We start from the raw sequence: 5891 nt of genomic DNA, 5'->3' as shown, positions 1-5891 counted from the left end.
TAAAAGGTCAACATGATTAGAGTCTACAAGGCTACAAAAGATCGCTAGAAAAAATTCCTGGAGTTTTAAGAAGGATCCTTCGAAGCCAAGCTCGCAAGAAGAGATTTACTTCGGAACCAACTGACAAATCTTCGACTGAAGGAAGGTGAAATGGTCCCTTAACTGCACGTCAAGTTAAAGGAGCTAGTCATCGAACTCATGAATCTCAGAAAAAATATAACTAACCTAGATTCGCTAAGGTATGTACTTAATATTTTTCCAAGAACACTAGAATGGTCAACCTTAATAGATGCATACTACATCTCTAGGGACTTAGAGGTAAGTAATCTAGAAGAATTATTTTCTACCTTTGAAATTCATGAATATAGATGTGCAGATTTAAAGAAGAAGTCGAATCAGAACATTGCCTTAAAGACAAAAATGGACAAACCAGATTTTGAAACATCCCTCGACGATGACAAAATAACATTTATGGTAAGAAAATTTAAGAAATTTTTTTAGATCTCATAAATTCAATGAAGTGCAGGCCAAGGAAAGAAGAAAAAGAAAAGTTAGATGCTATCACTATAATGAAGAAGGACACTTCAAAGATAACTGCCCAAAACTGAAGAACAAGGACAAAGATAAAAAAAAATAACTATGAAAAAGAACAAATTCTAAAGGCGACGTGGAATGAAACGTTGTCGTCAGAGTCAGAGATTGAAACCTACGCTAGACTTGCGCTGGTGGCAAGTCACCAAGAAGATGGCAAAGCAAGCTCATCTGAAATGAGCATCGAGAGTATCGATGAAGGGGGAGAAACGTTAGAGAGAAGCAGTACTACAGGAGGAGCATTAGATAACGAGATTGATAAGATAAGTTAGGTATAATCTCTACCTCCTAACCAATTAGATAGATTTATTAAAATGTTGTCTAAGAATTTCTATTAATTAGAAAATAAAAATAAAAAATTATTAAAGTAAAACATAGAATTAAAAGGAAGTTTAGCAAAATCTTGTCGATTAGAAGATTTTGACAAGATAAAAATTGAAAATGAAAAATTGAAAGAACAAATAGAAAATTTAAGAATTCTGCATGTTTGAATTTTGCTACTTCAAATTTAAGAGTTCATCAAGGACTAAATTAGTGTTTTTGATATCATAAGAGTCAAATTAAAAAATTATCCTAAAAATTTATTCCTAAAAAGTATTTGATTAATTCAATAGGAAGGAACGTATATTGGATTTCAAAATCATACTTAGATTAAAATCCTTCTGCATGTTTTAATTTGCTTTAATATTTTCTGCATGTTTAAATTTGTCAAATTTTTTCATAAATTTTTTCATAATATTTTTTTTCAAAATTAATTAGATAATAATTTTTATAAGAAAAAGGATTTCATTCATTATGTGTAGGAAAATTTTCAAATTTTTTTTTACCAATATATTATTTTTTTTATGGAATTTTCAACATTACTCATATATTTAAATTTAAAATTATTTTGCAGAGTTGTTTTTAAAAATTTTATTTTTATGTGATAAAATATCATCTTTTATGTCAAATAAAATATATTTAAAATATTTTGACCATTATTGAAGTTTCTATTTAAAAATTCTCAAAAAATTAATCTGTGAAGATTTAATTTTTCTAAAGATATAACTTATGTTTTACATATTAAGACAACGTTGTAAGAATTTTTGAGCTTAAAATTTATTTATTAAGTATTTTTTTAGAAAATACATCTTTTTATAGAAAATAATTTATTATTGGTTATATGAATTTCTATTATTCATATAAATTTTATCACTATTTTTAATTTGCATGTTTAAATGTTACAAAAGTTTTCAAAAAATTTTAACGATAATAAATCATTTTAAAATTATTTCTTCCAAAATTGATTTATAAATCACAAATATTTAGATTTTTGAAATGTAAGCTTCAAAATTTTTCTAAGTATTAGTCATGATTTGTATTTTCTTTAGAATTATTATCCATATTTTTAATGTAATCAGATGATATTAAATTAAGTCTAGGGGAAAGTTTTTTTTTTTTTTGCATATTAATTATTTTAATATTGTATATTTATGAATTGTATTACATATTTGTAAATTACAATTATTTTACTTCTTATGTTACTACTTTTTTAACCCTTAAATAACTTGGGTTGATCATCTCAAAAAGGGAAAGATTATTAGTACTCCGAGATGGTTTTAATTTGATCAACCAGGTCAAGTTAGGTTCTATATTATTTGATGCTTTGCGTCTGAGTGTGCAGGAACTTAGGAACGTAAAAGTCGAGCGGAAGACGCCACAGACGAGAAAGATGACATGGGAATCGACTCGACGGGCTCGGTGCATCTGAGGGACGAGAACCTAAGGAAGAGTACGCTGGTGGAGCGAGAAGGATGATAGTGCAATTTGACATGGCTTTAGTTGACAATATATGGCTTGGAAAGAGCCTTCCATGGCTTAGAAAGAGCCTTTGATGAACAATGTCGAAGGTGATAGTGCAATTTTCGTAGGTCAAGGTTTACCAGTTTGACTAAGCTTTAGTTGGCTTGACCTTGAGTTTTGATGTTTGACAATATATGGAGATTGCAGGTGTAATTATCTATTTGGAGAAATTGTCGATATAATTTTTCTCTGGTCAAGGTTTGACCAGTGTGATAAGTAGAAGAGTCAAGTAGGACAAGATCGACCTGATACTTGACTGAGAAAGTCCTAACTAGAGGTTAGACAAGGTAGAAGGAAAATCCTGATGAATGACGCTAGCAGTTGAAAATCCTGGTGAGTGAAGCCAGGTGAAAAGTCCTAGTGAGTGAAGATAGGCAAAAGGAAAATTCTGGTGAGTGAAACTAAGTGAAAAGTCCTAGTGAGCGAAGTTAGGCAATAAGGAAGTCTTGGTGAGTGAAGCCAGACATGTGAAAATCCAGGTGGGTCAAGGTTGATCGGATATCTGGTGTTTGGAAGTCCAAGTGGGTAATGGAAGACCGGACACTTCGCACGAGATAGTAAGTCCAAGTGAGTCAAGGTTGACTGAACACTTGGCATGAGGAGGAAAGTCCAAGTGGGTCAAAGGATTGACCAGACACTTGGTGAAGAAATCCCAGTAGGTTAAAGTTGTCTAGATGCTAGGCAATGAGAAGTCCCAACATGTCACGATTGATCGGATGTTGGGAAAGGGAACCCTCGACTTGGATGGAAGAAGTTAGAGTTCGTAATCGATTACCAAGACCTTAATCGATTAGGGCGATCAATTAAGGAGTTTAACGCGAGCAAACAGAAGTATGCCTAATCGATTAGGTTAGTCAATTAGGCATGTGTAATTGATTAGTGTAATCGATTACATCCTGCTTAAGAGATCAGGATGATCGCTAGCTTAAGCAGGACGTAGGAATTAATCAACAATTTGAACAACAAGTCTTATACTCTTTCCTAGTCATTCTTTTGAACTATCAACTTTTGTAAGATGCTTCTTCGCCTACAATGAAAGGGATTTTTCTAGTGCTTTTATCTGCCTTGGATTAACAACCACCTAGGTTGTAACCAAGTAAATTTTAGCCTTTTTTATTTTATTATTTGTTCAATTAGTTTATTATAATTGTGCTATCTAACTAAGTTGAAAGATTGAAAAATGGGTTTACTTTTTTTTTTTAAATAATTCACCTTCTCTTGTCGGTCGCACCGGGACAAACACAAAACACTTTATGCCTCAAGAGTATAAATACAACTTGAATGCTTTCAAAATTCAATTGGATACAATAAACATGGAACACTTGAATTTGATCTAAAATCAGATTTTAACTCATATTGACGATCATCAAGTAATCTTTGGAAGTGATTAAAAAAAGTCTAAAAACTTATGTTGATAAGTGACGTACCTTTTCATAATACTATTCATGCTTTCACTTCTTTATGTTGTAGTCATATCCGCACAAAACATTTGTCATCCATATACTAAAGCCCATTTTTCCTTTATGCGAAATAGACGTCTCAACCAATCATTGTCTTCAAGTGCATACTTGGTCAACATCATATTCCAAACTGAAATAAAATCTTCCTCTTCATTAAAATCATATATACGTGAGGCAAAATCTTTAGCAGACTCTTTGAACTAAGAAAAAACTCTACTCAAATGTGTTGTGGAATTTTGATAAATGTGTCAAATACACAAACGATGATGTGCTTCATGCCATCTAGAAGCTAAAGCCTTTGTTATTGCTGCATCTTGATTTGTAAGAATAGTTATTTTTTCTCACACATAGCTCTGGTAAATGTATCAAACAACCACTCAAACGTCAAAAATGTTTCATGATATAATAAAGTTGCACTAAAAATTATGGATTGCTTATGATGATTAACACCTACAAACAAAGCAATTTGATGACCTTCATTGTTCTTCTTGTAGGTTTTGTCAAAACAAACAACATCTTCAAGATTTCCATAATCAGTTCTCATCTTAGCATCCGACCAAAAATATTAGTTATCAAATCATCTTCATCAACTTGAATAGCATTTAAAAAATTAGAATCATCGAACTGTATTTTTTTCAAATATTCCAATATACCTCTTGTATCCCGAACTCTTATATTTTTTGTTTTTTTGGATTGCAAGTAGTTTTTATACTATTTAAGAATAAAACCTAAATTCTCCTTCCCACCTACTTGTCTCACCATAAGATCATGAGATGCTTTTGGGGGATCCCCCCATCACTTGCTATCTCAATCTGTATCACTGCAAAGAAGATATATTCCTATAGCATCTATAGAGGTGAGTTTTGTTTGGACTTGAAAGATAATGATTATGCTTTTTAACAAATTGCACCACATTAAACCTACTATTTTTTCGACAACTAATCTTCATTTTAGTTTCACAACTAAACCTTGTTTCAAGACGACTTGATTTCACATAAATATTTTGTTTGTCCTTTCCCCCTTTACCTTGCACACTTCAACAAAAAAAATTCTATCAACTAATTTACCCAATTTATCATTGTGGCTTTTAGTCCTTCTTATGCCAAATCCTACTTGTTTAGCATATCTTACTATTTGATTAAGGATTTAGTCTGTTTAATGACTCATTTTGGTGAAGTCTAAAATTAAATTACGTTAATATCCTTTATTTTAAGGTTTATTAGTAATTTTTTCTGATTATTTTTATATAAAAATATACGCTATCATGGTTCTTTTTAGTCTCACATCCTAGGATTGATAATACTGTGAGCGGAGAAACTTCTATAAATACCTTGAGCCAGTGATGTTATAAAACATACCTTTCTCGGCCTTTTGGTTAAAATCAAGTGTAATATCTATTCTTATCAGTTTAATATCTGATATAAAAAATTAAATTAATTTTTTTTACAAGGGAGAGTATGTTACAATAGCTTGTTGATGGGGTTCTTGAGCACACCACTGCATAGGTCTAGCGTACCCTTACTAAGTCTAATTTATGGGTCTGGGACACTAATTTATATGTATTCATACATTATATTATATATGCAATGTGTGTGTGGAATGATCGACTAGTTTCAAATAAAATTCATAGCCATCCTCATCTGTCTTAAATTCTATACTCATTTTTGACATTAAATCTTCTATGATAGATGGGCGAGAACTCTTCATATCTTTTTCATTGTTCAAACTGTTAAAATCAATCAAACAATGAAAAAAATCTAATCAACAGTCTAGATATTCAATCAAACTATGCAAAATTCAAGCTATATAAAATTCAATATAGTCTCAATATGATTTTTATTACCTTCATCATCCCAACGGTCTTTGTTTGCTTCAAAATCCCAATAGTATTCGTTTGCTTCAAAATTAAACCTATGCCAATTCGTAAATTCATCTTCCATGTTAATTAATTTGATCATAAAAAAAAACAACCAAGAAATATGAATTCTTAATTGCAAC

General features: G+C 31.0%; 1 pseudogene; it reads left to right on the top strand.

Moving 5' to 3' along the window:
- The first annotated feature begins 5247 nt into the window (after positions 1-5247).
- On the top strand, positions 5248-5414 carry LOC122054259 (annotated as a pseudogene).
- The last annotated feature ends 477 nt before the right edge of the window (positions 5415-5891 follow it).

The sequence above is a fragment of the Zingiber officinale genome, chromosome 3A, assembly GCF_018446385.1.
Source record: "Zingiber officinale cultivar Zhangliang chromosome 3A, Zo_v1.1, whole genome shotgun sequence".
NCBI classification, from domain to species: domain Eukaryota; kingdom Viridiplantae; phylum Streptophyta; class Magnoliopsida; order Zingiberales; family Zingiberaceae; genus Zingiber; species Zingiber officinale.
The sequence above is the reverse complement of the archived record's forward strand: the minus strand, read 5'-3'. Positions and strand labels throughout refer to the sequence as shown.